Source organism: Chiloscyllium plagiosum, unplaced genomic scaffold, assembly GCF_037043375.1.
Source record: "Chiloscyllium plagiosum isolate Xiang-an unplaced genomic scaffold, Cpla_swu_hap1 HiC_scaffold_45, whole genome shotgun sequence".
Classification (NCBI taxonomy): Eukaryota; Metazoa; Chordata; class Chondrichthyes; order Orectolobiformes; family Hemiscylliidae; genus Chiloscyllium; species Chiloscyllium plagiosum.
Genome location: NW_028270183.1, coordinates 11,179,497 through 11,192,267, shown reverse-complemented (window position 1 = coordinate 11,192,267; position 12,771 = coordinate 11,179,497). Strand labels below are relative to the sequence as shown.

The 12,771-nt window shown below is 38.4% G+C and overlaps 1 protein-coding gene across 12 annotated transcripts in view; it reads right to left on the bottom strand.

Annotated features, from left to right (window-relative positions):
- nfixb (nuclear factor I/Xb) overlaps positions 1–12,771 on the bottom strand; it is a 635,608-nt gene that overhangs the window by 344,232 nt on the left and 278,605 nt on the right. The gene's annotated exons all lie outside the window — the stretch shown is intronic.

The window sequence follows — 12,771 nt, the reverse complement described above, 5'->3', positions numbered from 1 at the left end:
GGGATTAATAATGTCATGATTAATAGAAATGCAATTAATAACTCCAGAATTAATAGCACCTAGGTTAACAAAACCAAATTAGCATTAGCTGGATTAATAACAGCTGTATTAATAATACTGGGACTATTAACACTGGAATTATAACTTCATAGATAACAACATCCAGAATGATAACTCAGATTAAAGTTACTGAAATAGTTACACCAGAATTCATAAAAACAGGATTCGTAACACCAAGAACAACTCCACCAAGAATGAAAATACTCAAAATCCAAAAAAGTGAATCACTAACACCAGGGTGAAAAACACTGGTAATAATGCCAGCAAAAAATTATTAATGCTGGAATTATCAATGCCCAAAATAATAATGTCGGGATCAATAACACTCAGAATAACAATGTTCAGTTCAACAAAACATCGATCAACAAACATGGATCAACAAACACCTGGATTAATAACACCTCTTTTTTTGTTCAATCATTGGATAAGGGCATCACTGTCTAGGACAGAATTTATTGCAGAGAGCAACAAAGGGTCAACCACACTGCTGTGGGTTTGGAATTACATTTAGACCAGACTAGGTGGATGGCAGTTTCCTTCCAAAAGGGACAATAGTGAATCAGATGGGTTTTTCCCCTAACAATCGATAACAGTTTCATGGTCAGCATTAGAAGCCTCTTTCCAGATTTTTACTGAATTCAAATTCCACCATCTGCCATAGAAGGATTCAAACTCAGATCCCCAGAATATTATCTCAGTCTCTGGTTTAATAGACCAGCAATAACACCACTAGACCATTCCTTCCCTAGATCACCTGACCTAGATTAATTACACCTGGCTCAATAAAACCCGAATCAGCAACAACCCAGATTAATAACAATTGGATCAATAATGGCCAGATTAGTAACACCAGGATCAGCAACATCCGTATTAATAACACCCGGACCAACAACACTAGAATCAATGAACCCAGATTAATGACAGACAGAAGAATAACACTGTAGTTGACTGTAACAGAATAAATACACCCGGATTATTAACAACTAGAATAATATTACCTTGATTATTAGCACCAGGGAGAATAACAAGAATAGTAACAACCAGAATTAATAACATTGAAATTGTTAACATCAGAATTATAACACTGACATTAATAATATATATTAATAATGCTGGAATTAGTAAAACTTGGATTAATAAACACTTAGAACAATAACAGCCAGATTATTAACACAGGAAGTAATAACACCCACATTAATAATACAGGGATTAAAAACACCAAGAATACATACCCTGTAGTCAATATCAGGAGGATATCAACTCGCAGATTATTAACATCGAGAGTAATAGCATTTGGGTTAATTATACTGGGATATAACCAGCAAGAATAATGACAGGTAGAATTAATAACAGAGTATTAATAACACAGGATTATTAACACTGGAAATATTAATTCTTAGCACAATAACACCAGGGTTGACAATACCGGAAAGGACAATAACAATGGGGTAAAAACAACAGGATTAGAAGTTGCAATACCAACAGCTAGAATATCAAATGCCTGACTCAAAACATTGACATTAATAACATCCCTATTTATAACATCCAGGGGAATAAAACTCAGAATAATAACTGCTGGAATAATATCACCTGGATTAATAACACCAGGTTAAAAACACCAGGATAAATAACGCACAGAATAACCATAATGAATGAATAAGATCATCATTAGATTAATAACAACTGTAATTACAACACCTGCATGCCCGAAATATAATACTGAGATTTATAACACTGAGTTTAATATCACATGGATTATTGCATAGAGTTTTATTGTACCCAGATTAATAACAAATGGATTAATAAACCTGTTACGATAATGGTTAGTTTAAAATAAGGATTAATAATACTAGGTTTACATCAAAATGATGAATATCACTAGAGTAGCAGCATTCAGGTTAACAAGCATGTGATTAATAAAACTTGGGTAAATTGTGCCTAGGTAAACAACACCCAGATAAATAACATCTGGGTTAACAACACCCAGATTAATAACATCTGGATTAATAACCAAATTTAATAACACGCAGTTTAGTATGTCTAATTTAATAACACCTAGACTAATAACACCAGGATTAGTAACACCCAGGTTAATGACACCCAGAGTAACAACATCTTGAATACGACATCAGGAATAATAATGTCCAGTTTAATAACACCCAGAATAACAACACGTAGTAACGGGATCCAGAATAATAACACCCAGTTTAAAAACACCCAGAATAACAACACCTTGAGTAATGGCACCTGGAACAGTAACACCTAGAATAACATCTTGAGTAATGACACCCATAATAATAAAGACCAGCTGAATAACACCCAGAGTAACAACATCTGGAATAATAACACCCAGAATAACAACATCTTGAGTAACGACATCCAGAACAATAACATTCAGATTAACAACACCCAGAGTAACAACATCCAGAATAATAACACCCAGAACAACAAAATCTTGAGTAACGACATCTGGAATAATAACATCCAGTTTAACAACACCCAGAGTAACAACATCTGGAATAATAACACCCAGAATAACAAAATCTTGAGTAACGACATCCGGAATAATAACATCCAGTTTAACAACACCCAGAGTAACAACATCCGGAATAATAACACCCAGAATAACAAAATCTTGAGTAACGACATCCGGAATAATAACATCCAGTTTAACAACACCCAGAGTAACAACATCCGGAATAATAACACCCAGAATAACAAAATCTTGAGTAACGACATCCGGAATAATAACATCCAGTTTAACAACACCCAGAGTAACATCTGGAACAATAACACTCAGAATAACAATATCTTCAGTAACGACATCCGGAATACTAACGCCTCAATTGACAACACCAATTTCATAACACTAAGAGTTATTTCACCCAGAATAATAAATCTAGGATAAATAATCCTGGATTAATAATATTTGGATTACTAACACCACAATTAATAACAGCAGAATAATAAAACTGGGTTTAATAACATCAGATTAATAACAACCAGTTAATAACCCCTGAAAGAATAGAACTGAGATTATTAACATCTGCATTTCAACACCAGATTAATAACAATATGACTCATAAAACATGGATTAATAACACAGGGATTAATGAAACTGGGATTAGTAACTCAGGGATGAACAACACAGGGATTAATAATAGCAGGATTCATTAAAAACAGATTATTGACACTGGGATTAATAACATTGGGATTCAATGAGTTATTTTATGCACAAGCGGGCATTATTATACATCTGGAGTTACTAAATATTGGTGGTCATTTTGGGGAGCATTATTGTATATGGGACCATTATTATATATGAGGAGATGTTATACATAGGGATTATTATGCTAAGTAATTATTATACACATGGATAGAAAACATTACGCACTGGTGACCAATATACAAAGGTGATTTATTATATATGGAGAGTTATCATAAGGGGGCTGGGGACTACATAGCCAGGGTTTTATTATTGTTATTCTAAACAGGTAGGTTATTATTTCCTCAAGAGGTTATTATATGTAGGGGTATTACACAGGGAGTTTGATATTCAGCAGGGATATGAAATATATGGGGTTTTGCAATACCAGGGATCATTATCACACAAGACGGGAGGGATTAATATACACAGAGTACATTTTAATACTCAGGGGTGTCATTATTCTAAAGGTGATATTATACCCAGACAGGGTGATTGTATGATGAAGAATTATTAAACATGAGAGGGCATTATTATAATTTGGGGAAAGCTATTATTATTACAGGGGTGTCATATAAATGGGGATATTATAGATGGGCCATTACAATTAACCAGAGGGAGATTTAATCCTTAAAGACATTATTATACATGAGGCATGTTTTTATACTTGGAGTTTACCATACAAGGGAGCATATTGTACACGGGACTATTCTACACAGGCGGAATTGTATTGAAATCCGATGGGGGCTAATTTGCACAAAAGGGATTATCATACATAAGCAAAATCACCATACATTGGGGAGATTATCATAGATCATGGGGTTCTTCTATACACAGGGGGTTATTACACATAGGTTGTTTCTATATATGAGGGAAGATACTACATGGGACTGATATTTTACATTAAGGGCATCATATATGGTGTGGGTTCTTAGACACACTAGATTAATTCTAGGTTGGGTTATTAAACATGAGTGGGATATTACTGTACACAGGAATATTTTATTATTCACCAGGGGCTATTATACACAGAATTTTTATGTATATAACATGTATATTATAAATGGGGATATTATATATATATGGAGGTTATTGGATATGAGGCCTCATTATGTATGGGGAAGGTACGAAACACTGGGGTATTATCATTTGAGGTATTATCATATACATTGGCGTTTCATTAGAGTGTGTTATTATACCTGTAGGGCTTTATTACACTGGCAGTAAGTACCATATCCCAGAGAGGGTTATTAAACACTAGGGTTTATTACATACAACAGGATATTATACATAGGATGGCTATTATACATGGGAGTTATTATGAACTTGGGGGGAGATTTCTATACAGGGGACTAATATTCGCAGGATGCTAACATACATAGGAGTTGTTCCATAAGGGGAGGTTGTAATATACAGGGGTGCATTTTAAACATGGCTGGGTTATTATTCCCAAGAGAGTTATTATACACAGGGATTATTATCTGCATGAGGATGCTATTATACACAAGGGTCTATTATAAAACAAGAGGCTTATTATTCATGTGGTAGTTATACTAGGTTTATTAGTTATGAGGATGATTATATTTGCAGAGGGGTTATTACATTTGAGGGTTGCTATACCCAGGGAATTAGTAATACATGAGGAAGTTATTATACACTGGGTTGGAGGAGGTTAGTAAGATACATGGGGGATGAGTATATAAGGGTATTATTATACTTTGGCTGGATTACTATACATGCGAATATTTTATACATGGGGGTCTATTATACATGGGGCTGTCTATACAAAGAGCACATTTTACACGAGCATATTATTACACATGGGGATTATTACATTTTGGGTATATTGCTCACAGGGTTTATTCTACATGGAGTGTTTTACCCATAGGGGTTTATTTTACACAGGCTTATTACAAATAGAAATTATTACACAACAGGGTTATTATACATGGGAGTTTTTATACATGTGAGGTATCATAAATGGGGGTAATTACACTTGGAGGTTATTCCACATGGGGATTATTATACATGGAAATTATTATATATGGAGGTTAATACACATGGGGGTTATTATACATGAACGTTATTACACATGAAGGTTTTAAACATCAAAGTTATTACACATGGAATTTATTACACATGAAGTTATTATATATGGGTGGTTATTACATATGGAGGTTATTTTACATGAGGATGGTAACACATAGAGTAATTATACATTAGGTTACTATACACGGAGGCTATGGGGATTCTTCTATGTGGGGTAATTATACATGGGGGTAATTGCACATGGAGGTTACTGTACATGAGGGTTATTTTACATGGAGGTTATTATATGTGGAGATTATTACACATGGGGGTTATTATACATGGTGGTTATTCTATATTGGGGTTATTATACATGGGAGTTTTTATACTTGGGGTCATTATACATGGGATTATTACACTTGGGAGTTATTATACATGGGTGTTATTATACATGGAGGTTATTATACATGAGGATTACTGTCCATGGAGGTTATTCTACATGGGGGTATTACTCATGGGGATCTTAATATACAAGGGGGTTGTTACACATGGGGGTTACTATACACAGGGGTTAGTATACATATGGCTTATTGTACATGGGGTTGATGACATATGGCGGTTGTTATACATGGAGGTTATTACACATGAGTGATACTGTACATGGGGGTTAGTGTATATGGGGTTTATTAAACATGAAGATTATTACACATGGAGGTTAGTACACATAAGGATTTTGTCACATTGAAGTTACTACACATGGGCCAGTTCTAATGCAGTGTGGATTTTATGCAGCAGTTAATATCCTTGGGTAATTATACATTGGGGTGAATTTAAACAGGTGTGCTTTGCAATAGTATTGGGGAAAAGCATATAGGTGGTGTTACTATATATGGAGTGTTTTCAAGAAGAGAGAGGCTATTATGAATGTGGTGTTTTTATCCACAGCTATACTGCAGAACCCCTACCCTGTGGAAACAGTCCATTTGGCTCAACAAGTCAACACCAATCCTATGGACAGTAACCCTCCCAGACCCATTCCTATGACTAATATATCTAACCTACACACCCCTGAACATTATGGGCAATTCAGCCTAGCCAATCCACCCTAGCCTGCACATCTTTGAACTGTGGGAGGAAACCAAAGCACCCAGAGGAAACCCATGTAAACACAAGGAAAATGTATAAACTCCACATAGACAGGCACTCAAAGCTGGACTCGAAGCCAGGCCCCTGAACTAGTACTAGCCACTGAGCCACCATGCCGCCTATTACAGGCATGGAGGTTTTCTATAGTGTGGGTTATAATGTGTCATGGTTCTTATTTATGGGCACTTATATATATATGAGGGTTTTATTAGAAAAAATTGTTTGTTAGACATGGGTTATGTACAGAAGGTTTTTCTACATGAGGGGTTTATTCATGAAGTTTATTAAACACAGGTGATATGGGGGCATTCTCCACAGGATAATATAAACAAGGAGGAATACACAGGCAATTTCCACACATGTGATTATACATGAGGATTATTACACATGGAAGCACTATTCACAGAGGATTAATATACACAAGAGGTTTTAAACACAGGCTTATTATAAACAGAGTTTTTAAGATAGTTGGATTCATTCACAAAGAGTTATGATACACAGAGAATTATGATATATGGGGGTTATTAAACATGGGATGTGGGTTATTAAACGTGGGGGGGGGGGGGTTAGTGTGCAGGGTGGAGTAGGGCTGGAGTACACTTTCTATAATGTTTCACTGTTTGTGCAACAGTGACGCCCTCAGCTGAACTAATATTTGTTATTGACAAATCTCTCAGATCGTCAATATATATTTACATTCATTGTCAGACAGCCAACCCTGTGTATCCTTCCTGCTCAGTCCTCTGTCTGTGGTTGGCATTGCTCTTAATTGGTTTTGCATGTAGATTAATCAATTGGAAAACACGGGTGATTTACTACTGGTGGTTAATAGTTGAAATAATTCCATGGATGATTTGCTGATGGGTTAATAAAAAACTTTCAGGATGTGTAAGAGCTTTTCTGGATATCAATAAAAAAACCCTCTGTCTGCTGACGGCTCTCATGGTGCAATGGTAGTGCCCCTACCTTTGGGCTATGAAGATCTAGGTTTAAGTCTTACCTGCTCCAGACGTGTGTCACACAGCAAACTAAACAGGCTGATTTCTTAAAACAAGATCCTCTGTCTGTCTTTTCAACCTTTCTCCTTATCCCTCTTCATGGCTTCTTCTCAGCTCTGCCTGTTCTTTTGGAAAGTTTTAATCACAGTGGAGAACCGCTCCCTGGTTCCCTCCCCAGCTTTAGCACACCGCCGCCGGCTCTGCTGTGTTTTCTCAGTCACTTGCCTTGTTAAGAAAGATTAAGAGCTTGGGCAGGTCAGAGTTCGGAAGGCTAAGAGTTTGGGGCATGACCCTGACAACTGGTCTAATTGCTGGGCCACGTGCCTGACTGACTGCGGTGTTTTAGGGCAGCTGAGACCTCGCTTACTGAATACACTCACTGCATCGGACAGTTGTCTTTCAGTCAACCCAGATCAGGTGTCAAGCTAACTTGTCAGACCGCACAAAGACTTCCATTCCACCCGCCCATACAACCCCTTTGCAGCAATAAGACCCAACAAACCTTTAACCCTTTAACTCCCCAAGTATCTGTTTCTTATTAACAGGCTGGAAGACCTTTTTTTCAGACCTCCCACGATTCAATACAGACATACAAACAAAATCCCCAGCGTTCAATTTAAGCACATTCTCTATTTCACTTCCCACCCACCTATAAACTCCAGCTGTTAACTCCAAGGATAGCCCTGGAGACCCATTTTCCAACCTCAACATTTTGATAATGAACAAATTCAAGTGTTCAATTAAAAACAAAGATGGAAGTGTTCAATTAAAAACACAATTTCTTTTAATGCCCTGTATAACTTCTGTCCCCTGTTCTTTATTTGTGGCACTGTCTCAGATATTATCCTTTAATCTGCTTTCATGTCTAAATGATAAAGAAAAAGGAATTTTTTAGTGTTTGTTTGCACCTTTTAAAGATGATTAAGTATTAAAAAGACTGATCTCATGATAAAGGATGATGTGCATGTTACCCACATCTTTCCTGTACCAGTACAGAGACACCAAATGAGCTAGACGGCAGTAGCTCATGGGGGGAGTGTTAAACTGATAGATATAAAGATTTCTGTTTAAATCACAGCTTTCTTCGTTGGTGACTGGAATAGTTTCTGGAATAGTCAGAGTCCTCTGATACAGCAAAGCCTTAAACAGTGTGCTCCATTTGTGTTGGAAAATGGGATTAGAATAGTTAGGTGCTTGCTTTTGACTAGCATGGAGTCAAAGGGCCAAATGGCCTTTTTCAGAGCTGTAGATCTCTATGAATCTAACATAATTTTAACAATATAGGTTCAATCCCTTGAGGATGAGTCTCTGGGGGATCTTGAGATGCAGCAATAATGTGCCTACCTCCAGGTCAGGAAGTCTGTATTCAAATCCCTGCTGTTGAACTATAATACAACAGACTGACTTCAAAATGTTTCTTTTTTTCCAGGATGGATCATCACCCTTGGAAACACAATACTTTCATAAGTTTCCGTTGACATTTTAATTTTTCTGTTACCATGTCCCAGCAGGGGTTGTCTAACCCATTTAATGTTTATTTAAAAGTGTAGTCAGGCCAAATTCAGTTCAACTACCCATCTGGATACAGCGTGTGAATGTAAATCTGGAATGCGATCCTCCCTTGCTGCTGTCCCTTCCTCTACCTTGATCTGAGGTTTTGAATCCCTCCTTTGCCTTGGCAGTCTTAAGAACAGGAAGGCAGATTACTACCTAAATGGAATCAATTTAGGTAAAGGGGCAATACAAAGAGATCTGGGTGTTCTTGTACACCAGTAAATGAAGGTAAGCATGCAGGTACAGCAGGTGCATGCTGGCCTTCATAACCAGAGGGATTGAGTATAGAAGCAAAGAGGTTCTTCTGCAGCTGTACAGGGCCCTGTTGAGACCACACCTGGAGTATTGTGTGCAGTTCTGGTCTCCAAATTTGAGGAAAGACGTTCTGGCTATTGAGGGAGTGCAACGTAGGTTCACGAGGTCAATACGCTGAAAGACTGGAGCTTGAGTTTAGAAGACTGAGAGGGGATCTGATTGAGACATATAAGATCATTAAATGATTGGACACTCTGGACGCAGGAAACATGTTTCCGCTGATGGGTGAGTGCCGAACCAGAGGACACAGCTTAAAAATACGGGGTAGACCATTTAGGACAGAGATGAGGAGAAACTTCTTCACCCAGAGAGTGGTGGCTGTGTGGAATGCTCTGCCCCAGAGGGCAGTGGAGGCCCAGTCTCTGGATTCATTGAAGAAAGAGTTGGATAGAGCTCTCAAGGATAGTGGAATCGAGGGTTATGGAGATAAGGCAGGAACAGGATACTGATTAAGGATTCTGGATTAGTGGTGCTGGAAGAGCACAGCAGTTCAGGCAGCATCCAAGGAGCTTCGAAATCGACGTTTCGGGCAAAAGCCCTTCATCAGGAATAAAGGCAGTGAGCCTGAAGCGTGGAGAGATGAGCTAGAGGATGATCAGCCATGATCATATTGAATGGTGGTGCAGGCTCGAAGGGCAGAATGGCCTACTCCTGCACCTCATGTCTATTGTCTTACCTCTGCAATCTTCCATTGCCCTATGACCCTCAAGATACCTGCACTCACTCCAATTCTTGCTTTCTGAATATCTGCAATCTTAATTGCCCCTCTTTTGGTGGTTATGCTCTGAAAGTCAAGCTTTAAATCTGTCTACCTCGCATTCCTCTGTTAAGATGTTCTTTAAAATCTATGTCTTCAAACAAGCTTTAGATCATCTGTCCTGCTCTTTTCTTATGAGGCTCAGTGTCAAATTCTGTTTGACTGCACTCCTTTAGGGTGCATTGGCATAATTTACACACACTCTTGTTGGAGAGGAAGTGTGGGTTGGATAGGAGGTAGTTGCGAACATGTTTAAAAATTCATGGATGTTTTGATCAGCCTTTCAGCTTATACTTTCTATCCAAACTCCCTTAATGTGTTAACATCTCAAAATTCAGAGTGTGTCAAAACTATTCCCCACCCAGTACAGTGAAACAGAAAGACTTTCTGGAATAGTCAGAGTCCTCTGATACAGCAAAGCCTAAAACAGTGTGCTCATGACTGTACTACTCAGTGTTACAAATAATTACAGACCATTCAGCCCAACTGCTCTGTACTGGTTTTTTACTCTTCCTGCCATTCTACTCCTTCTCGCCCCATCAACAAGCCTCTTTATTCCTTTCTCCCTCATCTATTCACACAGTTCATTCTGAAATGCACCATTCCCCGCAATCACATTCTAACCACTGTCTGGGTGAAAAGGTTACCGTTGAATTATGTGCTCCCCATGGGATTGACTATCCTGTATGCCAGCCATCTAGTTCTGGTCTCATCTCATGTGGGAAATGTCTTTTTGATGTTAACCATGCAGAAGCCTTGGGGAGCTGATAGTTCAGTTGGCAGGATGGCTTGTTTACACTGTAGATGCAACATCATTTCAACTTCTATACTGGCTAAAGTTACCATGAAGGTCCCATCTTTTCAACCTCACCCCTCACCTGAAGTGTGATGACCCTCAGATTAAACTCACCACCAGTTGTCTCTCTCTAATGAGACAACAGCCACCTGGGAGTATAGCATCTTTACCTATGGAGCCCTTTCATCACCATAAAATATTTCTATCAAGTCACCCCTCTTTTCAATTTAAATAGAAAAATACATATGATTCAACATTTCAAGATGGTTATAAACTCTTGATTCTGGTAAGTCTCTTTTTATGCAGATTCTCCGGTGGCTCCAAAGCCTTTAGATAATGTGGAGGTGAGAGTTGTTTTTGATACTCTAACAATGATCAAATCAAAGTTCTATAAAATATAACTTGGCACCTTTAATTTTTACTTTCATCCCTCTAGAAGAGAACCCATATCCTTTGTTTCTTTTCTCGTTAAACTAAGTCGCTCCTTTCACTGACTCCGAGGTTACACAGCGTGCAAGCTGCCCATGTGTAAACAATACTTCCAGAAGCACTAGGGCAAAGGGACAAAGGTTAATGTCTGTGGAAGGGCAAGTTTAGGACAAGTGCCAGGAAGTGTTCTCTTACACAATGGGTGGTTAACAACTGTAATGTACAGCTAGCAAGAACAGTGACAGCCAAGCCACTGGAACCAATTAAGAAACAGCTGCAAAGGGGAGATGGTGGATATTTTGGATGAGGGAAATCCAAAAAGACCAAGGAACTTCCATCAACCCAACATCTGGAGACATCTGGTACAGCAGAAGGCCCAATATCCTGGGCACCAAGTACTAGCCTCACAATAGCAACTACACCTTGCATTTATATAGCACATTCAACATCGAAAATGCCCAATTGCATGTGACAGGAGTGCCATGGGACATAAAAGCTATAAAGAAACAGTAAGAAAGGTCTTTATATTGAATTAGACATACTATGCAAACAGGTAATTGGGCCCATCTAGTGCACTATGTTGTTTAAATTCCCTAGAAATCTGCTGCAAGTTTCATTTCACCTGCCAGTGTACCCTTTTCTTCTTCTCTCCAGCATGTGTTTATCCAGCTTCTGTTTAAACACTTCAGTGCAGCACACCTCAGCTTTCCCTGAGGGGGATCAATTCTCACATTCTAACTGCTGTCAGTGTAAAGAGATTTTTTTCTGAGTTCCTTATTGGGTATATTTGAAGTTACTTTTATATTGATAGTTCCTGATCTTGGTCTGTGAGGCTGGTTTTAACGAAGCACTGAAAGGCCAAGGCAACATAGATAACGATGGCCAGAGGTCCCAGGAGGGAGCTCCAAAATCCAGAGAGAGAGAGCAGAAGACACAGCCACCACTGGTGACGCAAAGCATGTTGATATATACTTTAGATGTTTATAAAGGATTAAGGATGAAAAGCAAAATTGCACTTTATTCCCTCAGTGGGGATTTACTTGAAACTTTTGCATGTGAAATTGTGTGACTCAGTTGAACTAGGCAAGAGTAAAAATGTTTGAGTTTTAATAACTGATTCGTGTTTTAAAAAAAAGACAAAGATCCGGTCTATTTAAGTGAACAAAACAAAGGGGGCATTGTCTGCTTTAAAGTCAGCGCCGTCTTTTGTTGCGGATACTCTGCCTTTTGTGGTGCCACATTAAACCCAGTCTCCCTTTCAATCACCCTTTTCTTTCAGCCTACCCAGTCAGCAATCATGTGGACTTTGCGACTCTCCTGGAACTTTCTGTGATTGGACCCTGGCGCCAGTCCAACTCATCTACAACCCAGCCATCTTTTGCTCTGCCTTGCTAGCTTGGCATCTCAAGCCCTCCTGCCAACTTTCCCAATATTACAATTGCATTCAATTATGTTTTTACTTGGGGTGGATTTGGGAGGCAGT